General features: G+C 45.8%; 4 pseudogenes; 2 read left to right on the forward strand and 2 right to left on the reverse strand.

Moving 5' to 3' along the window:
* Nucleotides 1-871: 871 nt before the first annotated feature.
* LOC104650255 (programmed cell death protein 7 pseudogene) lies at nucleotides 872-3373 on the reverse strand (annotated as a pseudogene).
* LOC101038531 (leukocyte immunoglobulin-like receptor subfamily B member 5) lies at nucleotides 3362-23065 on the forward strand (annotated as a pseudogene).
* Nucleotides 5761-6552, reverse strand: LOC101031155 (ATP-dependent zinc metalloprotease YME1L1-like; annotated as a pseudogene).
* On the forward strand, nucleotides 9992-10091 carry LOC120362868 (U6 spliceosomal RNA; annotated as a pseudogene).
* Nucleotides 23066-26697: the final 3632 nt, after the last annotated feature.

Here is a 26697-nt window from a genome sequence, read left to right on the forward strand (position 1 = left end):
TGAGGGGTAAAAGACTACACACTGGGTACACTGTACAGTGTTTGGGTGATGAATGCACTAAAATCTCAAAAATCACCACTAAAGAACTTATGGATGCAACTAAACACCACCTGTTCCCCAAAAACTACTGAAACTTTAAAACAATAAATAAATTAACCACATTAACAACAGCAAAATTAACCACATTAACAACAACGGCAAAAATCCACTTCCACTTAGCATAATGTTTTCACCGTCTATGCATGTTATATCACGCAATTGGTCTTTGTTCCTTTATATGATTGAATGATATTCCATTCTATGGATATATCACATTTTATTTATACATTCACCAGTTGATGGACATCTGGATTGTTTTCACTCTTTATTATAAATAATGACACAAAAGAACATATGTTTGGAGTTTTTACTTTTAAAAAGTTATAATCTTTTATTTTCTGAGACAGCGTCTCAGTCTGTCACCCAGGCTAGAGTGCAGTAGTGCAATCTCAGCTTACTGCAACCTGTTTCCTGGATTCAAGCAATTCTCATGCCTCAGCCTCCCAGGTAGCTCGGATTACAGGTGTGCACCACCACACCTCACTATTTTATTATTATTATTATTATTATTTTGTATTTTAGTAGAGACAAAGTTTCACCACATTGGCCAGGTTGGTCTCGAATTCCTGGCTTCAAGCCTTCTACCTGCCTCAGCCTCCCAGAGTGCTTGGATGATAGACATGAGCCACCACCCTGTGCCAAAAGGTTATAATCATTTAAATTCTGGTTGCAACCATATGTTTACAATTCTCCACACTTAGATTTAAAAAACATTGTATTTATAATCAATCTAGAACATAATTAATGCATCTCAATTAAGTTTCCACTGATGTACAGAAGGTTAAAGGCACAATTTTTATTCACATCTAGCAGAGTAACCAACCATAAAATCATTAGTTACTTTCAGGTTAATAACTGACATTCCTAAAATGAGCTGTTTTCAATCATAATTCTTTTGTTTTAAAAAATAAAAAATTTTATTTAGTTTTTGGAAATATAAATAGCAAAATAATTGGCAAAAACCAAACCAAAACAAATGATGTTGTATGAGGGATCATCTCTAAGTACAACAGCATTTATAAGTAAATACAAAAAATAAGTTTTATTATTGTTATTTGCTTTTCTGTTAGAAGCTTGAGTTCCTAAGATAATTTCACAGCTACACTAGCTCCTACCATGTGACTGAGTGAGGTTAAGGTCTCACTCCCATTAGGGAAATTTCCTTAGGGATTCTGAAAAAAAACAACTAAGCCCTTAGAAACTTTAAAAAATGGGTGCTTTTATTAGAATCTTTCTAACATGGAAAAAACAGCCATTGTACATTAAAACACAATCCAATTTGGGTACTCTTCAGATTTTCTAAATTCTCCACCTGATTAAGACTAGGCCACCATCTTTTCTGGCAACCCAACCTACAGCCACTGCCATCTTCCTAACTAGCAGCCCCCCAAACTGCACTAAAACTGGGATTAACAAAACCGAAGGTAACATGTTTTTGACCTTTCTTCCTAGGAGTCAAAGGGCTCTTCAGATAGAAAAGGTCAGGAAGTTCTGCATCAAGCTTGCCTTCACACTCACTATTAGTGGAAGGGCTGTGAAATCTACCCACCGCACACCTGTACTGAGTGTTTCAGTGTACTTACCCATCACCACACAAGAAGTCAGAGTAAATTAACAAGTCACTCTGGACCAAGCCCCTCAAAACGGAGGCAAATTTGGTGAGCCGAGGTGCTTCACTGCCTGTGGTAATAACCTCAGTTCACCTGAGTCCTTTCCTGAAGAACCACATTAATCTCCTGATTCAAGAGGCACCTCTGGCCAACACAGAGCAAGAAGGAAAGCCTAACGTCAGGGTAGGGGAATGCACATGGAATTTAGAAGTTGTGATTTAGCCTACAGCAAAAGATGGCAGCATTGCTAATATTTAGAGCTGGAAAGAGCATTGCCTGGACCACACTACTGGAGCATCTTTACTAACACAGCTTAACAGCAGTTGCCCAGATGTCGTTGCTGGGTAGCGGTGGAAGGACCCATCCTTGGTGAACGAAGTTGCCTTTGGGATGATCGGATGGCACCAGGCACTGATCCCAATCATGCCTGATCTGGATGAGTGCTGGCAGGGAGTGCTCGGCTTGGAGGTAAAACTGCCAGAAAGGCTCCAAGAGGTGAGCACGTGGGAACTCGTCTGGATCCCCAAACTCTGACTCCATTTCACGTTTCTGAAGTAAAATGTTCTCTTTTTCTTTTGTTTCTTTTTGAATTCTCTTTTCCTCTCTTCCTCTTGTTCTCCTTCCAGCATAACTCTGAGGGCTCTCTTCAGCTTCCTATAGTTCAGAGCGCTTTTTCATGAGTTTTCTCAGTCGCTGAAGACGATGCTCCAAAGTCTCGTCTGCTGAGACTGGCGGACAGACCCCTTTCCTCACTGCAGCCTCTTTCTTCAGTTTCCTCAACTTCTCCAAAGCCCGAAGAATGTCCACCATTCTTTTGCTATCGCTTGTTTTTTCCTCACTTCAGACAGTAGGCCATCAGCAGCTGCTCGGACTTCCTGCTCTCGCTTCTTCTCCTCCACCTCCCGCACACACTTGACCCTCCAGCCGTCAATCTCCTGCTAGCGTTCCACTGCCTGCGTGGGGCCTCTGCCTCCCGCTCGGCCTCGCGTTCCCGAGTCCTCTCCAGCCCCCAAAAGGCAGCCTGGGTAAACGGCTGTAGCCGCTCGGCCAGTTCCGTACGCCTTCGGCTTCGGCCTCGCGCAGGGTCTGGATGAGGCTGTGAAGCCGCCACACCAGGCACAGAGACCCGCGCAGTCGCGCGCGCACTTCGCCAAGGCTGGGCCCAGCGTGCGTGCCCTTGGTCACCGGACAGGCCGCCCGTCGCGGCGTCCAGAAGACCGCCTCCAGGCACCCAGTCGCTGGAGGGCCGCATCCCCGAGCAAGTAGGCGGGCGGCGGCGCATCAGACCAGCGCGGGCTTCAAGGCGGCCCCGAGCCGGGAGTAGGCGACCACAGCCGCTGGCCGGCGTCGATCCCCGGGAAGGGCCGGCACTGGGACGGCAGCGGAGGCTGTGGCACCGGGTAGAAGGTGCCAGCGCCGCCGCCGAGGAGACTTCCTCGGAGGCTCGGGGCTGCAGAGCCAGCGGAGGCTGAAGGAAAGGGGCGGAGGCTCCCGGAAAAGGGCCGGGCTGCTGGGGGAGACACAGCGGGAAAGCCGGGGAGAGCAACGGCGGTGGCTGACAGCCGAAAGAGTGAGAAGCGGCGGCTGCGGTCTTGGGTGGGTCTGGCCGAAGAAGAGCGGCAACGCCATGTTCACGGCGGAGATGCTGTGGAAAGTGACAGGAATCTGAGCGGTTCCTCAGGAGACTCTTCCGGCGGAAGTGACGTCTTACGGCGCACGCCGCCAGTAGACTCGCCCTTCGGGAGGGCTCGGTCCGTAGGTGGGCTGTGCTTCAACCTTCCATTGTTGTGTTGGTAAATACTGTTTTTTTGTTGTTGTTGTTGTTGTTGTTTTGAGACAGAGTTTCACTCTGTCGCCAGGCACCAGGCTGGAGTGCAGCACAATCTTGGCTCACTGCAACCTCCACCTCCCAGGTTCAAGCAATTCTCATGCCTCAGCCTCCCGAGTTGCTGGGACTACAGGCCCACGCCACCATGCCCAGCTAATTTTTATTATTTTTAGTAGAGACGGGGTTTCACCATGTTGGCCAGGATGGTCTCGATCTCTTGACCTTGTGATCCGCCCGCCTCAGCCTCCCAAAGTGCTGGGGTTACAGGCTTGAGCTTCCGCGCCTGGCCCGGTAAATACTGTTCTTACTGAGCATGCTAGGTGCAGAGCTACTCGCTGCTCATACAGTGAGACTGAGAGTTACAGATCTTTTCTTGGAACTTCTTGTCTAGTATAACACAGTAATCAAGTAATCATGGTGAGTATCTTCGAGAGGTTGGAGAAGGTTATCCTAAGGAAATGCGGCTTCAGCTGAGGTAGTTCTACATGGCTCGCGAGGCCTCACAGTCATGGCGGAATGCAGAGTGTATAGCTTGCAGTGAACTACGAGAGAGCAATCCTGGTAATTCTTTTTTTAAAAAAATTTTAAATATATATTTTATTGCGTTTTAGGTTTTGGGGGTACATGTGAAGAACATGAAGGATTGTTGCATAGGTACATACATGGCAATGTGGTTTGCTGCCTTCTTCCCCATCACCTATATCTGGCATTTCTCCCCGTGTTATCCCTCCCCAACTCCCCACCCCCGCCCTCCACTGTCACCCCCTTAGTTTCGCGCCCACCCGCCACAGACCTCAGTATGTGATGCTCCCCTCCCTGTGTCCATGTGTTCTTGTTGTTCAACACCCGCCTGTGAGTGAGAACATGTGGTGTTTGATTTTCTGTTCTTGTGTCAGTTTGCAGAGAATAATGGTTTCCAGGTTCATCCACGTCCCTACAAAGAACATGAACTCATCGTTTTTTGTGGCTGCATAGTATTCCATGGTGAATATGTGCCACAGTTTCCCTGTCCAGTCTATCATCAATGGGCATTTGGGTTGGTTCCAAGTCTTTGCTATTGTAAACAGTGCTGCAATGAACATTCCTGTGTATGTGTCCTTATAATAGAATGATTTATAATCCTCTGGATATATACCCAGTAATGGGATTGCTCGGTCAGATGGAATTTCTATTTCTAGGTCCTTGAGGAATTGCCACACTGTCTTCAACAATGGTTGAACTAATTTACACTCCCACCAACAGTGTAAAAGTGTTCCTATTTCTCCACATCTTCTCCAGCATCTGTTGTCTCCAGATTTTTTAGCGATCGCCATTCTAACTGGTGTGAGATGGTATCTCAATATAGTTTTGATTTGCATTTCTCTAATGACCAGTGGTGATGAGCATTTTTTCATGTTTGTTAGCCTCATGTATGTCTTCTTTTGTAAAGTGTCTGTTCATATCCTTTGCCCACTTTTGAATGGACTTGTTTGGTTTTTTTTCTTGTAAATCTGTTTTAGTTCTTTGTAGATTCTGGATATTAGCCCTTTGTCAGATGGGTAGATTGCAAAAATTTTATCTCATTCTGTTGGTTGCCGATTCACTCTAATGATTGTTTCTTTTGCTGTGCAGAAGCTCTGGAGTTTAATTAGATCCCGTTTGTCTATTTTGGCTTTTGTTGCCAATGCTTTTGGTGTTTTAGTCATGAAGTCCTTGCCTATGCCTGTGTCCTTAATGGTTTTGCCTAGATTTTCTTCTAGGGTTTTTATGGTGTTAGGTCTTACGTTTAAGTCTTTAATCCATCTGGAGTTAATTTTAGTTTAAGATGTCAGGATGGGGTCCACTTTCTGCTTTCTGCACATGGCTAGCCAGTTTTCCCAACACCATTTATTAAACAGGGAATCCTTTCCCCATTGCTTGTTTTTGTGAGGTTTGTCAAAGATCAGATGGTTGTAGATGTGTGACGTTGCCTCTGAGGCCTGTGTTCTGTTCCATTGGTTTATATCTCTGTTTTGGTAATTCTTTATTTTTAAAAATATATATTTGCCATGTGATGGTAATTTGCAATAGGTGTCATAATGAGAATAACCAAAATTGGGTAAATGTGACAAAAGATTGACAAATTGTTTCACACCCTTAAATTATACTACATCAAGAATGAGGAGAAAGCATTGCAAAATACTAATGCCATGCTACTTATGTTCTTGCAATAAAACCAGCAAAGCATCCATATCAAGAGAGTTCTCATCTCACTTCCAACATTTGCTCTTCACGAACAATTTGAATGTCTGGCATCTAAAGTCTCATAGGTCTATGAAACTTCTGGTAGATTTTTATGCTCCTTTGCATGACCTTTCAAGATAAAAGTTTTACTTGTTCATATAAAAGGGTTCTTATTTCTTGTTCAATGGGAGATTGAGTTTCTGGACTTAGTTTCTCTGTATCACTGTAGGTCATAACTCCAAGCTTTTCACTAACTCCAAATTTGGTAACTATCCACCTTGCTATTTTTTTTTTTTTTTTTTTTTTTTTTGAGACGGAGTTTCGCTCTTGTTACCCAGGCTGGAGTGCAATGGCGCGATCTCAGCTCACCGCAACCTCCGCCTCCTGGGTTCAGGCAATTCTCCTGCCTCAGCCTCCTGAGTAGCTGGGATTACAGGCACGAGCCACCATGCCCAGCTAATTTTTTGTATTTTTAGTAGAGACGGGGTTTCACCATGTTGACCAGGATGGTCTCGATCTCTCAACCTCGTGATCCACCCGCCTCGGCCTCCCAAAGTGCTGGGATTACAGGCTTGAGCCACCGCGCCTGCCTCCACCTTGCTATTTTAGCAGCATTATCAAAAACACTGGAAGTACCAGTTGTAATATGGTAGGTTCCAAATATAAGCTCCTCTGCCACTCTCACCCCCATACTAGTATCCATTAGTGTGAGCAGCTGGACTCCAGTTCCATTTCATCTGTAACACTGGGTAACAGGAAGACATGTCCAAGTGTTGGTCCTTGTGGCATGGTTGTAGCTTTGTTGATAGGCATTTCATCCTTTGTGTAATATGCAATAATGGCAGATTCATGATATACTGTGATGGATTTGTTTTTGTTATGAATTTTTATCCTGCTTTTCTCAGGCCCCATAAGAATTTTAATCTTTGGAAAACTCCAATTCCCTCATGGTAAATATTTATTTTCCATCAACAGCTGTAAAAGAGCGTATATTTAATTCTTACCAAATGTCCTGAATAGACAAAGCCATAGAAACAAAAAGTAGAGGCCAGGCACAGTGGCTCACGCCTGTAATCCCAGCACTTTGGGAGGCCGAGGTGGATGGACCACGAGATCGAGACCATCCTGGTCAACATGGTGAAACCCCGTCTCTACTAAAACAACAAAAATTAGCTGGGCATGGTAGTGAACATCTGTAGTCCCAGCTTCTCGGGAGGCTGAGTCAGGAGAATTGCTTGAACCCAGGAGGCAGAGGTTGCAGTGAGCCAGGATTGCACCATTGCACTCCAGCCTGGGTAACAAGAGCGAAACTCTGTCTCAAAAAAAAAAGAAAGAAAAAAAGACAGAAAGCTGATTAGTGATTTCTTAAGGCTGAGAGAACAGGAGAAGAATTAGGACTGACTAAATAGGGGGTTCTTTCTGAGGTGATGGAAATGCTGTGGAATGGGGTAGGGATGGTGACTGCACAGCATAGTGAATACGCTAAAAACCATTTTTCTGTACACTAAAAAATGGTGCATTTCATATGGTGTGAGTTATATCACATAACCAAGTAAATAAATAAATAATTTATATTCAGGTTTCTGCCCAGGGTTTGGGAAGCTGGAAAGAGTTTCACTGCAACCCTAACCATGAGTAAAACTCAGATCAACTCTATAATGCAGATTTCATCTGAGACTATCAGAAATCTGAGCTCTGGGAGCAATTGAGTAACCTAAATGCCAAGGAGGAGTAGGATGCCATGACAAGCTCCACAGAAGCAGAATGCATGAGGGCAGGAGGCTGCATTACAAGCTGGGAAGGAAGAATCAGATGAAATTGTAATGAATTCCTGGGGAGTTAATGTTTGCTGGCCACCAAGAAAAAAGTATCTCTGGGAACCTAAAACAGAAGGGCACTAAACACTCACCCACAGGCTTTTTTCCAGGGATCTCAACTGGGCATTCACAAGATAGATTGTGAGTAAGGCGGAGACCCAATATTTGCGGTCAGACATGATTACCTTCCACTGTGCATGGTCTGAAATCTCACCCCCTGCCCAGATACTTCTCCCATGTGTAGAAAAAGACTCATCACTGGGAGAAGTTCAGCAAAACTTGTCAATCGCACACCATAGGAAACAACCCATTGTGGATGTAGGAGGGTAGATTTAAGAGTCCCTCTATCCCTAGGAGTACTGCAGAAAATTTCTGAAACCACAAACATAGATATACAAAGGAGAGGGATGGGAAATTCCATCCCAAATCAACCAGAACTACCAGGTACAATCCAGCTGCCAAGGACAAGGAGGACAGAGACGCTGAAAGAGCCCCACCCTTCAGGCCCCCACACACAGAAACTCCCCAAAACAGGCTAGGTGAGGACAGGAGAAATTTCTACTCCCCACCATGAGCCTATCCCTGAGAAGCAGGCAAGAGCAGTCTACAACTGGGGGAGGCCGTAAGGCACCAAGTGGAATACAGGATTGATGCAGTGGAATCCAGCCAGCTGTGGGGTCAGCAGTCCCAGTGCAAGCAGGAGGGACCCATGAGTGGGATAGCCATAGGGCAAGAAAGGAGGACATGCCTGGATGCAACACCAGCGACTCCCTCTCATGAGGGACTGTGTAGCCACCACTGTAGCTGGAAGTCTCACCTGTGACTAGCAGACAGGTCTGGATGTGATACCACCCTTTGAGGAGACCAGCAATCCACCTGTTGGCAACTCGATGACATGAAACACATTCCATTCAGGAGGGGGCAGCAAATCTTCATTAGTGAGAAGAATACTTGCACTGAAATTGGGTCTGACTGAGCTCATTGTAGGAGTCTGTGAGGACTCAGAATGTCTGACTTGTTTAAACGAAATATCCCATGACTTACTCTCAGAATGAAAATCCAGATGCCCACGAAATCAGTGAAGGGAATGAGAACATGGTCACATAATATTCTGGGGATTACTTGAGATAGAGTTATGTACCATGCAGTGGTTTGGTATTGCTGGGACTCAAAGAACATTGAAATGACCTCTTAAAATTGGATGTATTGAACAGTTTGTAAGTGAGACTCTGCAATTTGGGTGTTCTGTTATGGTGTAATAGATATAAACAAGGATATAGAAAGCTGTAGCTGATATAAAGACAATAGATGATGCTACGTGTTTTGATAGGTAAAATGCATGGACTCAAGAGTAAAGTGAGAGGTTAATGAACAGCATCTATCACTAATGTTACAGATGACACACTTGGGAGATGTGCATGTGACTGAACTTTTAGGTGACCCTGGGTTAGAAGATCTGCCCGGTAAGAAACCGCTATGAGGGAACAACACAAAAGTACTCTTTACCGAAAATGATGCTTTTGTGGTGTTTCCTTACAGTATATCAGAAGGTAGGGAGAAAGAGATTATACTGTCCTGGGTAATTTTCTTGAATGATGATGAGGAGGATTTGGTGAAGAGAGGGTAGTTGGGTAGCATAGATAATTTGCTGTGGAACTGATGAAGTCTCCATAACTGGAGGTAACCATGCCTGGGCTTGGGGTTTGTATTGTATCCCCAAAAAGGTATGCTGAGATCCTAACCTCTTGTAGCTGTGAATATGAACTTATTTGGAAATAGGATCTTTGCAGGTATAATTTGTTGAGACGTGGTCATGCTGGCTTAGGGCATGATCTAAATCCAGTATTGCTCACATCCTTAGAAGATATGAAAAAGACACACAGGGAAGAATAGAATGCCATGAGAAGATGGAGGCAGAGATGAGAATGAGAAGTCTGTAAGCCAAGCAATGCTAAGAATTACCAGCAAGGACCAAAATCTAAGAAAAAGACATGTAAGGTTTTTCTTCCCGCTGGAAGAAAGAAATTATGCCAACATTTTGATTTTTTATTTCTGGCCTGCAGAACTCTGAGAGAATACGTTTATCTGGCTGTTAGCCAACACTTTGCAATAATTTGTTAAGACAACCTCCAAGAAACGAACACAGTGGGCAACTGCAACAAGAAAGCCTGAGAGAGGCACAATAATTAGGTGCACAGATTCCTCACAGTTGAAATTTATGTTTATTTCACTGGGCTGATAGATTAGACAAGCAGAGTTTTTCATGCAAACTCTGGCAGAATGTAAGCAGAATCTAGAAAGGGTGATAGACAACAAAGCTGGTAAATATCAAGGATAACCTCAGGATTAATTACAACAGAGAACACTGTACTTTTCCTCTTTCATACCCATATGGTCTGTTTGCTCATTTTTAGGTAAATGTGTCCAGCATGTTGTTGCTTTGGCAGCACATATACCAAAATCAGAATGATATAGAGATTAGCATGGCAGCTGCACAAGTATGTTAGTAAATTCCCTGAAGCATTTTGTGTATATTTTTTAATATGTCCAGCAAAGACCTGGAAGAGGTTATAGTGTGAACATGAGATTCATGGAACTATGAGCAGGAAAAAGTGCAGCCCACAATAGACAGGGCAGACCCTGGTGATGCCCCATCAATGTTGTCTGGGTCATCTCTTCTTTTTCTTTCTTTTTTTTTTTTTTTTTCAAGACGGAGTTTTGCTCTTGTTGCCCAGGCTGGAGTACACTGGCACAATCTCAGCTTACTGCAGCCTCCTCCCAGGTTCAAGCAATTCTTCTGCCTCAGCCTCCCGAGTAGCTAGGATTACAGGCACCGGCCACCATGCCCAGCTAACTTTTTGTATTTTAGTAGAGATGGGATTTCACCCTATTGGTTAGGATGGTCTCAAACTCCTGACCTCAGGTGATCTGCCCACCTTGGCCTCCCAAAATGCAGCTATTAAAGGCATGAGCCACTGCGCCTGGCCGTGTCATGTCTTTTTAGTTCATGTCATCCTAAGTCTCCACTGTCAAGTCTCCTCTCCTAGAGATTCTAGATGCTATGAATGATAAGATAAATGAAAAAACAGAGGACATTCTTTAGAAGAAGACATCAAAATCAAGTACTCAAAAACCTAAGATTCATAGCGTTCACCATTCAGTCAATAATTACTAACCATTTAAACATTAAAGAAACTTTACGATGTTTACATTTTTCTTTTTTTCTTTTTTTTAACTTTCCACTGACTGGGTCATTTCAAAAGATCTGTCTTCAGGTTTAGAGATTCATTCTTCTTGATCTCGTTTGTTGTTGACGTTGTACATTACGTTTTTTATTTCTCCAACTGAATTCTTCAGCTCCAAAATTTCTGTCGAGTTTTTTTATTAATCTATATCTTTGTTTAATTTCTCATTCAAATTATGAATTGTCTTCCTGATTTTGTTAAATTTCCTGTCATTATGATCCTCAGGATAATTTTGAGTTTCTTTTGAGGAAAAATATTAATTTCCTTTTTCTTTGGGGTTCTGGATATAACACTGTAATTGTGATGACTGAACTACTCTAATCCTAAGTAGAAAGACTAAATGACAAACTAATCAAAAAATAGAGCTACAACAACTTTTCAAGACACAGTCAGTACAATAAGATATAACTGGAAATAACATCTTAAAAAGCAAGAAAATGGGGCTGGGCGCAGTAGCTCAGGCCTGTAATCCCAGCACTTTGCAGGGCCGAGGCGGGTGGATCACAAGGTCAAGAGATCAAGACCATCTTGGTCAACATGGTGAAACCCCGTCTCTACTAAAAATACAAAAAATTAGCTGGGCATGGTGGCGCGTGCCTATAATCCCAGCTACTTGGGAGGTTGAGGCAGGAGAATTGCCTGAACCCAGGAGGCGGAGGTTGCGGTGAGCCGAGATCGCGCCATTGCACTCCAGCCTGGGTAAAAAGAGTGAAACTCCGTCTCAAAAATAAATAAATAAATAAAGCAAGAAAATGAACTGAAGGCATAGAGTTTTTGCTTTCTTTTTGCTTGTTGTTTATGCAAACACTGTTAAGTCATTATAAGGTCAAAATAATAGGTTATAAAGTAGTATTTGCAAGCCTCATGTTAACCACAAACCAAAAAAAAAAAAAAAATTACAATAGAGACACAAAATATGCACAGCAACGGACTAAATCATATCACCAGAGAAAACCACTTTCACTAAAGGAAGACAAGAAGAAAAGAAGGAAGGAGAAACACACACACAGGACAGCCAGAAAACAAACAACAAAGTGGCAGGCGTATTCACTGAATTCTTCAGCTCTAGAATTTCTGTTGGGTTCTTTTTTATTATGTCTATACCTTTGTTGAATTTCTCATTCGGATTATGAATTATTTTCCTGATTTTGCTGAATTGTCTGTCATTATGCTCCTCAAGATCATTTTGAATGTTTTTAAAGAAAAATGGTGAATGTCCTTTTTTGGGGGGCTCAGTTACTCAAGAATCATTGTGATCCGTGGGTGGTGTCATGGTTGCTTGCTTTTTGGTGCTTCTTGTGTCGCTGCCTTCATGTCTGCCGATCTTGTGGAATAATCACCTTTTCTAAACTCTTAAGAGGCTCCCATAAGATAACACTTTGACGCGGAGATGCGTCTTAGTGTGCTGGTTAGGAAGAGTAGGGTGGTTCTGGCTCCAAGTTCATGAATTGGTATAGACCTCGTGCAGCTTCTTAAGCCGTTGCTGATATTAGCAATCACTGGATGTCTAGGTGGACTAAGCTGAAGAAATTTGTGGTAGAAGTGTTACAGACTGTTGGTGTCCTTGATGCCAAAAGCATTTGGAGTCCTACTATTTTTGTTTTCCCACAAAGGAAAGTCTCAGTTGAGAACATCCCAGGCCGGGCGCGGTGGCTCAAGCCTGTAATCCCAGCACTTTGGGAGGCCGAGGCGGGTGGATCACGAGGTCGAGAGATCGAGACCATCCTGGTCAACATGGTGAAACCCCGTCTCTACTAAAAATACAAAAAATTAGCTGGGCATGGTGGCGCGTGCCTGTAATCCCAGCTACTCAGGAGGCTGAGGCAGGAGAATTGCCTGAACCCAGGAGACGGAGGTTGCGGTGAGCCGAGATCGTGCCATTGCACTCCAGCCTGGGTAACAAGAGCGGAACTCCGTCTCAAAAAAAAAAAAAAAAAAAAAGAGAACATCCCTCTTGGTGTTGGGTCTGACGTGTCCCACAAACAGCTGCAGGGGTAAAGGATTCCAGGGTGTCAGTGATCAGAGCAGCTGTGATGCAGGGTCTGGGGCTCAGTGTCTCATGAACCTATTGTGCTACCTAGGTTTTGGGGTTCACATTCACTTTCCAAGGCATGGTTACATACAGATTTTCCACAAAGCTTTCAGGCACTCCTTAGCAGCTTAGAACCAGTGGGCCTGGTTTGGCTATGACTCTAACTCTAACAGACAAGAGCACTGCTGCAGCTCTGAAGGAGAGGTGCCCTGGGAAACAAGAGCAAAACTCCATCTCAAAAATAAAAAGAAATAAATTGAAGATAACACATAGAAAGAATTCAGAATTCTGCCAGATATATTTAACAAGAACATTGAAATGATTTTTTAAAAAATCAAGCAGAAATTCTGGAGCAACGAAAAGCAACTGGCATACCTGAAGAATGCATCAGCAACTTTTAACAGAATTGATTAAGCAGAAGAATTTGTGAGCTTGAAAATAGGCCACTTGAAAATACAAAGTCAAAGGCAACAGGGAAAAAAACTAAAAAAAAAAAAAAAGCAATGAATCATGCCTACAGGATCTAGAAAATAGCTTTAAAAAGGAAAATCTAAGAATTACTGGCCTTAAAGCCGGGCGTGGTGGCTCACGCTTGTAATCCAAGCAGTTTGAAGGCCAAGGTGGGTGGATTACCTGAGGTCGGGAGTTCAAGACCAGCCTGACCAACACGGTGAAACCCTGTCTTTAAAAAAAAAAAAAAAAATAGCCGGGCGCGGTGGCTCAAGCCTGTAATCCCAGCACTTTGGGAGGCCGAGGCGGGTGGATCACGAGGTCGAGAGATCGAGACCATCCTGGTCAACATGGTGAAACCCCGTCTCTACTAAAGATACAAAAAATTAGCTGGGCATGGTGGCTCGTGCCTGTAATCCCAGCCACTCAGGAGGCTGAGGCAGGAGAATTGCCTGAACCCAGGAGGCGGAGGTTGCGGTGAGCCGAGATCGCGCCATTGCACTCCAGCCTGGGTAACAAGAGTGAAACTCCGTCTCAAAAAAAAAAAAAAAAAAAAAAATTAAATTTAAAAAAAGAACTACTGGCCTTAAAGAGGAGGAAGAGAAAGAGATAGGAGTAGGAAGTTTATTCAAAGGGATAGTAACAGAGAACTTCTCAAACCTATAGAAAGATGTCAATATACAATTACAGGAAACTTACAGAACTGCAAGCAGATTCAACCCAAAGAAGACTATTTCAAGACATTTAATAATCAAACACCCAAAAGTCAAGGAATATGGAAAGCATTTTTTTTTTTTTTTCCCGAGACGGAGTTTCGCTCTTTACCCAGGCTGGAGTGCAATGGCACGATCTCGGCTCACCGCAACCTCCGCCTCCTGGGTTCAGGCAATTCTCCTGCCTCAGCCTCCTGAGTAGCTGGGATTACAGGCATGTGCCACCATGCCCAGCTACTTTTTTGAATTTTTAGTAGAGACGGGGAAAGCATCTTAAAAACGGCAAGAGAAAAGAAGCAAGTAACATAAATGAAACTCCAATACATCTGGCAACAAACTTCTCAGTGGAAACCTTACAGGACAGGAGAGAGTGGCATGACATATTTAAAATGCTGAAGACCAAAAACTTTTCCTATAGAATAGAATATCTGGCAAAAATATCCTTCATACAGGGACGAGAAGTAAAAACATTTCTAGACAAACAAAATCTAAAGAACTTCATAAAAACCAGACCTCTCATACAAAAAATGCTAAAAGTACTTAAGTCAGAAAGAGACAGACATTAGTGAGCAGTAATAAATCATCTGAAGCTACAAAATAAATACACAGAAAAACACAGAATACTATAACACTGTAGCCATAGTGCAGATTACTCTTAAGTAGAAACACTAAACTATGAACCAATCAAAAATAATAACTGCAACAACTTTTCAAGACATAGAGAGTACAAGAAAATATAAATAGAAACAACAAATAATAAGCAAGGAAACAAAGTTAAAGCACAGAGTCCGTTAGGTTTTTTGATTTTTTTTTTTTTTTTTTTTTTTTGAGATGGAGTTTCACTCTTGTTACCCAGGCTGGAGTGCAATGGCACGATCTCAGCTCACTGCAACCTCCGCCTCCTGGGTTCAGGCAATTCTCCTGCCTCAGCCTCCTGAGTAGCTGGGATTACAGGCACGTGCCACCATGCCCAGCTAATTTTTTTGGATTTTTTAGTAGAAACGGGGTTTTACCATCTTGACCAGGATGGTCTCGATCTCTTGACTTCGTGATCCACCCACCTCGGCCTCCCAAAGTGCTGGGATTACAGGCTTGAGCCACCACGCCCGGCTTGATTCTTTATGGAAGCAGTGTTTAACTGTTATCAGCTTAATGCATTATAAGATTATATATATTTGCAAGTCTCATGGTACACCCAATCCAAAAAACAGAGAGAATCACAAAAAATAAAAAGCAGGAAACTAATATATCACAAGAGGAAATCACCTTCATTATTTAAAAAAAAAAAAAAAGGAAAGAAAGAAAAGAATGCAAAACAACAAGAAAACAAATCACACAATGGCAGGAGTAAGTCCTTACCAATAATAACATTGACTATAAATGAACTAAACTCTGCAGTCAGAAGACACAAAGTGAATGGACTGAATGACTGAATGGATTAAAAATAATAATAACAAGGCTCGATCTGTTGCCTACAAGAAACAAATATCACCTATAAAAACACAAATAGACTGAAAGTAGATGGAAAAAAAGGTATTTCGTGCCAATAAAAACTAAAATAGAGCAGAAGCCACTATACCTTACATGGCAAAGTAGATTTCAAGATTTAAAAAATAAGAGACCAAAAGGTCACTATAGAAAAACAAAGGTTTAGCCGGGCGCGGTGGCTCAAGCCTGTAATCCCAGCACTTTGGGAGGCTGAGGCGGGTGCATCACGAGGTCAACGGATCGAGACCACCCTGGTCAACATGGTGAAACCCCGTCTCTACTAAAAATACAAAAACTTAGCTGGGCATGGTGGCGTGTGCCTGTAATCCCGGCTACTCAGGAGGCTGAGGCAGGAGAATTGCCTGAACCCAGGAGGCGGAGGTTGCGGTGAGCCGAGATCGCGCCATTGCACTCCAGCCTGGGTAACAAGAGCCAAACTCCGTCTCAAAAAAAAAAAAAAAAGAAAAAAGAAAAACAAAGGTTTTGGCTGGGCACAGTGGCTCACGCCTGCAATCCTAGCACTTTGGGAGGCCGAGGTGGGTGGATCACCTGAGGTCAGGAGTTCAAGACTAGCCTGGCCATCATGGTGAAACCCATCTTTTAAAAACAAAAAAACAAAACAAAACAAAAAAACAAAGGTTTCAATTCAACGAGAGGATATTACAATTGTACATATATATGTACCCAAACCTGGAGCATCCGGACGTATAAATATTATTAGAACTAAAGAAAAACACAGGTGCCAACACAGTAATAGCAAGAGATACCATCAACACCCCACTTTTAGCATTGGACAGATGTTCCAGAGAGAAAATCAACAATGTAACATTAGTCTTGGTCTTCACTACAGACCAAATGGACCTAATCGATATTTAGAAAACATTTTCTCCAACAGCTGCAGAATACATATTCTTTTCTATAGCACATGGATTATTCTCAAGGATAGACTGTATGGTAGGTCACAAAACACATTCAGTAAAATTGAAATAATATCCAGCATCTTCACCGACCACAATGGAATACAACTTGAAATTAGTAACAAGAGGACAGCTGGAAACTGTACAAATACATGCAAATTTAACAATATATTCCAGAATAACAAGTGGGCCAACAAAAAAAATTAAGGAAAACGTTAAAAAGTTTCTTGAAACAATTGACATTGGACACATGACATACCAAAACCTACGGTTACGGCAAACACACTACTAAGAGGGCAAAAGTTCATAGCTATAAGCTACTACCGCAAAAAGGAAAAACTTCAAATAACCTAATAATGCACCCTAAAGAGCTTGAAAAATGCAACAAACCAACCCAAAATTATTAGGAAAAAATAGTAGACAAAAATAATGTTTACCACCAAGCATCTCCTCAGGCTAACGCTGTGCCAAACATGGGATTACAGAGATGAAGGAGCAGTTTCCATCCCAAAAAGCTCTCAGTCCATGCTCTCAGGGCAATCCCAATAACCTCATCGCAGTCATCCATCCAGACCATGGAAGTACCTTTACTCCTTAAATAGAAAGGAGTGCCAGGAAAAAGTGACCTGACTAAACCGATTTGCATTTTCCAAAAGTAAGTAAGTAAATAAATAAATAAATAACTGTTTAACCTGCACAGCCAAATATCAAATACAAAAAAGAGAAGACAACAAGATCGGAGTAGAAGTCTATGAAATTTAAAAAAAAAAAAAAAAAAAGAAGTCTATGAAATTGTTAGGAAAAATATGCAAAAGATAATAAAAGGCTAGTTTTTGGAAAAGTTAAAATTCACAAACCTTTAGCCAGAGTAAGAAAAAAAAACAGACAAGATACGTTTAAATGAATCAAAGATGACACAGGAGACATCACAACTGATACTGCAGAAATTCAAAGGATCATCAGTGGCTACTATGAGCAACTATATGCCAGTAAAGTAGGAAACCTAGAAGAAATGGACAAATTCCTAGACACATATGACCTGCCAAGATTCAATCATCGACAAATACAAAGTCTGAATAGACCAATGACAAGTAACAAGATTGAAGCCATAATAAAAAGTCTGCCAGTAAGCCCAGGACCTGATGGCTTCACTGCTGAATTCTACCAAACATTTAAAGAACCAATAACAATCCTACTGAAACTATTCAGAAAAAAAGAAGGTGAGAATACTTCCAAAGTCATTCTACAAGGCCAGTATTACCCCGATGCCAAAACCAGACCGAGACAAACCAAGAAAATAAAACAACAAGCCAATGACTGATGAATATGGATGCAAATACCCTCAACAAAATACAAGCAAACTGAATTCAACAATACATTTTAAAAGATCATTCATTGTGACCAAGTGGGATTTATCCCTGGGGTGCAAGGATAATTTAACATACACAGATCAATCAATGTGATCATCTTATCAACAGAATGACAGACAAAAACCATATGATCATTTCAACTGATGCCAAAAAAGCATTTGATAAAAATCAACATGCCTTCATGAAAAACAACTGAGTGTGGCTGGCATGGTGACTCATGCCTGTAATCCCAGAACATTGGGAGGCCAAGGTGGGCGGATCACTAAAGGTAGTGGGTTCGAAACCAGCCTGGCCAACATGGTGAAATCCCATCTCTACTAAAAATACAAAAATTAGCTTGATGTGCCCGCTTGAACCCAGGAGGCAGAGGTTGCAGTGAGCCAAAATCATACAACTGCACTCTAGCCTGGGTGACAGAGCGAGATTCTGTCTCAAAAATTGAGTATAGAAGGAACATATCTCAACATCATAAAAGCCAAATATAGCAGACCCATAACTAGTATCATACTGAATGAAGAAAAACTGAAACTTTAGATCTTCCTCTAAGATCTTGAACATGACAAACCCTTCACCACTCTTATCCCGCATAGTTCTGAAAGTTCTAGCTAGAGCAGTGAGACACAAGAAAGAAAGGGCATCACATTGATAAGGAAGAAGTCAAATTATCATTGTTTGCAGACAATATGTTTGTTTGTTTGTTTGTTTGTTTGTTTTGTGACGGAGTCTTGCTTTGTTACCCAAGCTGGAGTGCAGTGATGCAATCTCAGCTCACTGCAACCTCTGCCTTCTGGGTTCAAGCAATTCTCCTGCCTCAGCCTCCCAAGTAGCTGGGATTACAGGCACGTGCCACCACGCCCAGCTAATTTTTGAATTTTTGGTACAGGTGGGGTTTCACCATGTTGGCCAGGATGGTCTCGAACTGCTGACCTTGTGATCTGCCCACCCCAGCCTCCAAAGTGCTGGGATTACAGGTGTCAGCCACCACACCCTGCCAATATGATCTTATGTTTAATGGCATTAATTTAAATACAATTTTCCCTTCGTAATATTGTCTGAGTCATCTAAATGATGACTAAGTTGTTTAAAAATAATAATAAACAGATACCTATTTTCTTTAATATACCCATTGCTGTTCATTCTTGGTGGGCGGCTTTCCTCCCACACACCTCATCTTGCAAAAAGAGTTTCTCCCAAGGCTGTTCCTGGCTGGCATCAGACCTCATGATGGGGGATTGTTGCAGCTGTTCCTGTCCCATTCTCCTAAAAGTTGCATCAGCTCAGGTTTGTACCCAGGAGGGACAGGACTAATCCCAGCCTCACACTCGTGTGGGCAGATGCTTCTGTCTGACCACAGCGGACTGAATCTGTTAAACAACAGGAGAGGGGCCCAGTGCTGATCATGGACTTCACTCAGTGTGCTGAGATATCCCAGTTCCTGTCCACAAACGCGAGCAAGGGTGAGCCACAGCTTTTCCTCTTCATCCGAAGCCCCTACCCTCTCCCTGACTGTGAGGACCTGGGGTTTCTCTTCTGTCCCACACAGAAGTGGAAATCTCTTCCCTAATGACCCGACGGTGGTCCTAGGCACATGCGGCCCTTCAGCTTTCAATTCTGTTCTTTGATGTACAACCTTCTCAGACTAAAAAGCTTTTCATTTCTTTTCTGCACAAAACTTTCATAATCTACATAATTCAGATATATAGATAGATAGATAGATAGATAGATAGATAGATAGATAGATAGATGGATAGATAGATATGTTTTGAGATAGGTCTTACCGGCTCGCCCAGGCTAGAGTGCAGTACTATGATCATGCCTCACTGCAGCCTGGACCACCCAGGCTCAAGCAATCCTCCCACCTCAGTCTCTCAAATAGTTGGGATTGCAGTCATGCACAACCACACCTGATTATTTCTTTTTTATTATATGCAGAAATGAGGTCTCACTCTGTTCCCCAGTCTGGTCTTGAACTTCTGAGCTCAAGGAATGCTCCATCCTCAGGTGCTCAGATTACAGGGGTGGGCCACCATGCCTGCAACTTTAAACATATAAGGAGCATTTCTTGGCATTTGGAGTTGATGTGGGCTCTTGAGTGGGTGCATCAATCATCCTTTTCAACTGCAGAGCTCGATGCCAGGATCCTCTCACGCCCAACGACTCCTGTCTAAATATAGTCTGGAAACTCACCATGGCTGAGCCCCTTCCATGTCTCAGACACCACTAACCCCCACATCCACTCTGAGAAGTGGAGGTCATGACCACAGTCTCCAAAAGATAAAGGCTGAAGGAAGCCACGGATTACGTGGAAGAGAATTGGGAATTAAATTCAGCTCCCCATTCCAGCCCATGAATAAGATGACAGACCTCAATAATTGTTCTGAAAACCTTGAACATGGTTTGAGGTGCAGAGGGACGGCCAAGGACACGGGCACTGAGGAGGCAGGAACGACTCAGAGGTTCATTCCCAGAGGAGGGGTTTTGCTGCTCTGCCCTGGTGCACACAACCTTGGTGAGCTGCGTGTAGGTCAGGCAGACAGTGGCTAGGCCTCAGCGAGACCCCATTTCTGTCTGAAATGTCTTCAGAGAGCCGGGAGCTCACCCCAGCCCCATCCCTGGGGAAATGAGAGCCCTGGGGAGGGCAGTTCCCTGTCCTGTGGGGCTGCAGATGGGACAGTCTTGTGACAGGGAGAACACAGCCTCCAGTCCACACTCTGCGTGCTCCTGTGTCCTGCCAGGCACTGTGGTCTCATCTGCCGTGACCCTCACCCTCTCTGTCGTGATTTGCCTCAGTGAGGTTTGAAGAGGGGAAGGAAGACCCTAGTCTTGGAGGGAACTCACTCTAAAGCCAGGTCTATCAGAGGCTCCTAGAGAGGAGAGGAACTGCTGGGGCTTTGGGGGAAATCTCTCACAGGGAACTCTCTTGCAGGGCTGAGCCTGGGCCCCAGGACCGGCATGCAGTCAGGTGAGTCTGTCTGCAGCTGTCCCAGGTCCCTGCTTCTCAGGACAAGGGCCCAACCCCAGGCAGCTGGGGGTGGAGACACCGGTTCTGGGCTGACTGATGGGGATGTCTGGAGGGTCCTGGGGCTGAGAGCTGGGATCTGAGGGGTGAGGACATCTTGGCATCAGTCTCTGATTCCATTCCAGGCACCATCCCCAAACCAGTCTCCGTGATTGCCCGGTTCAGCCCCATGGCCCTCTGGTGTCAGGGGCCCCTGGAGACTGTGAAGTACCATCTGGATAAGGACGGAATCCCATGGCACAGACAGAACCCACTGGGGCCCGGAGCCAAGGCCAAGTTCCACAATCCATCCATGGGATTTCATGCTGCAGGGCAATACTGCTGCCACTGTGAGACTCCTGCAGGCTGGTCAGAGCCCAGTGACCCCGTGGAGCTGGTGGCGACAGGTGAGGGGACACTCAGGGGCCCCAGCCCCAGGCTCTGCCCTCAGGAAGGAGGTCGGCTCTCAGAGGTGTCGCTCCTCTCACAGCCCAGTCTTGGGTATACAGCGGGAGGTGTGACCCCATTAAACATGTTGCCTCCTTCTTTCCTAGGATTGTATGCAGAACCCACCGTCTCAGCCCTGCCCAGCCCTGTGGTGGCCTCAGGAGGGAACACGACCCTCCAGTGTGACACAAGGAACGGATTTCATTTCTCATGTTTGTTCTTGTTGAGGGAGGAGAACAGAAGCTCCCCAAAGGGACGTCCCAGGCCCTGTTCCCTGTGGGCCCTGTGACCCCCGGCCACAGGTGGAGGTTCAGATGCCATTACCGTTTCTGGAAAAAACCTCATGTGTGGTCAAACCCCAGTGATCTCCTGGAGATTCTGGTCCCAGGTGAAAAAGCCACCACGCTTCTTTATACAATTGAGAGGAGCCAGATAGGCTGTGGGAGTCTGGTTGATGACTGATCATGGCCAGGACCCCAGAAGGATGTATTGAGGGCTGGGCCAATGGCGTGAGGAGGACCCCATGCAGAGGCTCTGATAGGGAAAGAGGAGCCTCAGTCACCCTCACCTGGATGAAGGCACTGGGTGTATTTGCTGCAATTTCCTGTCCCTTAATGAGATAAGGACAGACCAGACAGAGTGGCCAGGAGTCAGGGATACATCCGTCTGGAACCTCTCCGGGACAGCCTGGGTGAGAATGAGCCCCTGGGATCCGAGACACAGGGTGTGAGAGACACTGAGACCTGCAGGGCCAGGACGGGAGAAGGAAGGGGCGTGGGAAGAGCAGCCGGCCGAGTCCCCGCTCCGCTTTCCCTCCAGGCGTGTCTAGGAAGCCCTCCCTCCTGACCCTGCAGGGCCCTGTCGTGGCCCGTGGAGGCAGCCTGACCCTGCAGTGCCGCTCCGATGTCGACTACGACAGATTTGCTCTGTACAAGGACCAGGGAGTTCACCTCCTCCAGGGCTCTGGTCAGAAGTTCCAGGCTGGGCTCTCCCGGGCCAACTTCACCCTGAGCCCTGTGAAGGTCTTCCACGGGGGCCAGTACAGATGCTACGGTGCACACAACGTCTCCGAGTGGTCGGCCCCCAGTGACCCCCCGGATATCCTGATCACAGGTAAGGGGCCCAGCGGGTTCAGTCAGGGACCCAGGCTCTGCACAGGCCCTGCCGGGGAGCCCAGGTGGTGATGGCCAGGATGAGGGGTGGGGGTCCCCAGGGAGAAGGAGACTCAGAGGAAACAGAGACAGAGACTGAGGGTCCCAGAGAGAGGCCTGGGGAGGTCTCAGCTCAGAACAAGGTGGGGCAGCCCCTCACCCATCCTTCTCTCCAGGACAGATCCCTGCCAGACCCTCCCTCTCAGTGCAGCTGGGCTCCACAGTGGCCTCAGGAGAGAAGGTGACCCTGCTGTGGCATTGTGGACACTTTCTTTTTGACCAAGGAGGGGGCAGCCCATCCCACCCTGTGTCTAAAGTCAAAGTACCAATCTTACAGGAACCAGGCTGAACTCCCCATGAGTCCTGTGACTTCAGCCCAGAGTGGAACCTACCGATGCTACAGCAGAACCAGCTCCTACCCCTACCTGCTGTCAGACCCTAGTTACCCCCTGAAGCTTGTGGTCTCAGGTGAGAACCCTGACCCTGTCCTCTCTGAGCTCAAAGGCTCAGCTCAGGGCCTGTCCCCAGGAGAGCTCTGGGCTGGGATGGAGGGAGGGGGGTGTTAGGAGGCTCAGCCAGAGTGGTCTCACCCCTCAGAGGGGAGGAGGACAGTGGGCCTCCTCCCAGGCGGGCCCACCCTTGGCCCCATCTCCTGGGACACAAAGGGTGAAAGGTGAGCAGAGGAGAGTTTCCAGAGAAGCGACAGGCAGGTGGGGCGAGGGCCTTCAGTGGACCTGGGGACTCTGGGCTACCAAAGCTCCTCACTCCCTTTCTGTGCTTACTCCCAGGAGCCTCTGGGAGCCCCAGCCCCCACCCACCGGTCCCACCCCCACACCTGGTGAGTGACTAAGGCCTCTTGGCTGGGAGGGAGCACAGCCTCCCCCAGGGCAGTGCCGAGTCTCCCAGAGGATCCTGTTCCCCTCGGACTCAGTGCAGGCTTCCTCCAGAGAGCTGGGCAGAGACGGGGAGGGGGTGCGCACAGGCTCCCAGGGGCTCTGAGGCTGGGCCGGTGAGGGGCCGGGGGTTGAAGCAGTGGGAGATGTTGGGGCCCAGTCTGGGGGAGGAGGAGCTGGGGTGACGTGGGGAGCAGGATGGCCCCAGCCCTCAGCTCCCCATCATGACCCAGCAGAAACGAAGAGAAGGTGCTGCTATTTGGAGAAATAAGGAAGTCAGAGGTGGGAAGTTTGGGAGAAACAAACCACCCTTCCTAGGCACTGGGAGGTTCTGCGTCTCTCTCTGACTCAGTTGACTGCCTTAAACACACCTCCCTCAGCCTCCTTTCCACATGGGGTCACTGCTCCATGGGGTCACGACGCTGTTGGTTCCTCTTGTCAACCAAGTCACAGAATGGAAGAGCCTTCATTTCCTCAGCATCCTCCTCTTCACACTCGATGAACAATCCACACCGTTCTGCCTCAGAGCCCTCTTATCAGTGTCTCCTGTCCGAAGCTCAGGCCAGGCTCAGCTGGTTTCCTCAGCTCAGCACTTCTTGGTTTGTGGCAGCACAACTCCAAACTCCGCTGCCGTCTCTGGGCTGGTTTTCCATTAGTACTGCAGAAACGCCTGTTCTGTGCAATGAGACGCAGTGACACACCAGACGCCCCTCCAGCCCAGCCCCTGGAGGATCTGAACGGAGATCAGGAACTGCAGAGTTGCCCAGGAACATGGTTTCACACATGCTTCTGCAGGAAATCCATAACCACGATCACCAAGTGGTCATTTCCAGCATCTCAGGGTGTAGGGGATGCTGGCTAGTCCCTGCAGTGACACATCCTTTGGCAACTCTTGTGACCCTATGAAGAACCTATGGAGGTCCTGTGAAGGAAGATCCTATAAAGGTGCTATGGAGGCCCTATGGAGATCCTATGAAGGTCCTTTAGAGAACCTATGGAGGGCCTATGGGGTTCCTATAGCAGTCCTATGGAGTGTCTATTGAGATTCTATGCAGGTTCTGTGAAGGCCCTATGGAAAACCTATGGAGGTCCTGTGAAGGTCCAATTGACACCCCGTGGAGGTCCTATTGAGACCCTGTGGAGGTCCTACTGAGACCCTGTGGAGGTCCTGTGAAGTTCTGATTGAGATTCTGCGAAGGTCCTGTGGAAGTCTTATGGAGACCCTGTGAAGGTCCCGTGGAGATCCTATAGAGGTCTTGCAGATCCTGTGGAGATTCTGACACTTTTCCATGTATGAGGTTGGAAATAGACTTGCAGTTTCAAGATAGGGATCCTAAGGTCAGCACTGTGTTTTCTGAGCAACCTCAAAGTACATTGTTTCATGATCTTGAAGAAGCCCAAATCTTATATATCTGCTAGAGACATATAAGCATCTTCTTCACACATGATGAACAAAGTTCACACATTCGCTCCTCAGTAAGGCACAGAGACATGGACAGAAAGAAAACTAGTCAGGGACTGGCTAAAAAGCCGCTGACCTGAGGATTCGCTGATGGCGTGACCAACGCAGTGAGCTTCAGCCAGCTCTCTCAGCAGCCCCAGTGCACACAGGAGGGGTCCATGAGTGTCGTGGCCGTACAGCAAGAAAAAAAAGGGACGTGCAGCCGGCCATGGTAACTCACACCTGTAATCCCAGTGCTTTGGGAGGCCAAGGTGGGCAGATCACCAGAGGTCAGGAGTTTGAGACCAGCCTGGCCAACATGGCGAAACCCCACTTCTACTAAAAATACAAAAATCAGACAGGTGAGGGGCAGGCACCTGTAATCCCAGCTACTTGGGAGGCTGAGGCAGGAGAATCAGGAGATGGAGGTTGTAGTGAGCCAAGACTGTGCCACTGCACTCCTGCCTGGGAGACACAGCAAGACTCCGTGTCAAAAAAAAAAAAAGAGAAGCATGGACCCAACACCAATGACTCCTCACCAAGGACCATGTAGCCTCGACTGTGGCTGAGAGTCTCCCCAGTGAACAGCAGAGCTTCTGGATGGGATGCCTTCCTTTGAGGGGACCGGCGAGCCATCTGGTGGCCATTTGACAACATGGTGCATATCCCACCAGGAGGGGGCAGCAAATCCTCCTGACCATGATGGATGCTGGTGCTGAGATGGGTTTCGCTGGGCTCACTGCGGCTTTCCGCCAGGAATCAGAGGGTCCCACCTGTTTAAATGGAGCATCTCGCGACCTAATCACAGCTTGAGGGTCCCACACACCCATGAAATCAGTGGGGCAGTGAGAACAGGGCCACGTGATGTCCTGGGGATGACCTGAGATGGAGTGCCTGCAATGCAGTTGTTGGTGCTGCTGGGGCTGAGGGAGCCTCGGAATGGCCTCTCACAGGAGATGCAAGAACCAGGCTGTGGATGAGACACTGCAGTCTGGGTGCTCTCTGATGGTGTCATAGACGTAAAACAGATACAGACAGCTGGAGATGAGATGCATATTCATATGAATGAACACTAAATGAGGCTATAGCTTTTCCTTTTAATATTTGTGTTCGTATTTATTTTCCTATAATGGGCTCTGCAAATGAAAATGCTACATCTGGCTGGGCGCGGTGGCTCACGTCTGTAATCCCAGCACTTCGGGAGGCCGAGGCGGGTGGATCACGAGGTCAAGAGATCAAGACCATCCTGGTCAACATGGTGAAACCCCGTCTCTACTAAAAATACAAAAAATTAGCTGGGCATGGTGGCATGTGCCTGTAATCCCAGCTACTCAGGAGGCTGAGGCAGGAGAATTGCCTGAACCCAGGAGGCGGAGGTTGCGGTGAGCCGAGATCGTGCCATTGCACTCCAGCCTGGGTAACAAGAGCGAAACTCCGTCTCAAAAAAAAAAAGAAAAAACAAAATGCTACATATTTCACAGGTAGAACACATGGGCTGGGAAAGAAAAGGAGAGCATAATAAACAGCCCCCATCACCTCCTTCCAGGTCACCCACCTGGGAGACATGCATGTCCTGGGCCTGCACTTTTAGGTGATTTGGGGTTAGACGGTCTGCCTGGTGGGAAATTGCTACCAGAAGAGAACAAGGGTTACCCAGTGCCAAAAGTCTCACTTTGTCCTTTTTTTTTTCCCCACACACTGCAACATCTGCCTCCTGGATTCAAATGATTCTCCTGCCTCAGCCGCCAGAGTAATCCCTCTGGGATTACCAGCGTGTGCCACAATGCCTGGCATGTTCTACAAAACCTGCTTTTTTTTTTTTTTTTAATCAAAGTCTGATAAATATTTCTTCAAATCCTCCATGGTGATCAATTGACACTTTGTAAATTTGAAGGACAGGTGATTGGTCGAGTGAAAGTGTATAACTTTCTCCTTTCAGCAGACTATGATTTAAAAGTATGAAACATCAACTGTTCTTTTGAAACAACAGTTGTAG

This window comes from Saimiri boliviensis, chromosome 14, assembly GCF_048565385.1.
Source record: "Saimiri boliviensis isolate mSaiBol1 chromosome 14, mSaiBol1.pri, whole genome shotgun sequence".
Lineage (NCBI taxonomy): Eukaryota > Metazoa > Chordata > Mammalia > Primates > Cebidae > Saimiri > Saimiri boliviensis.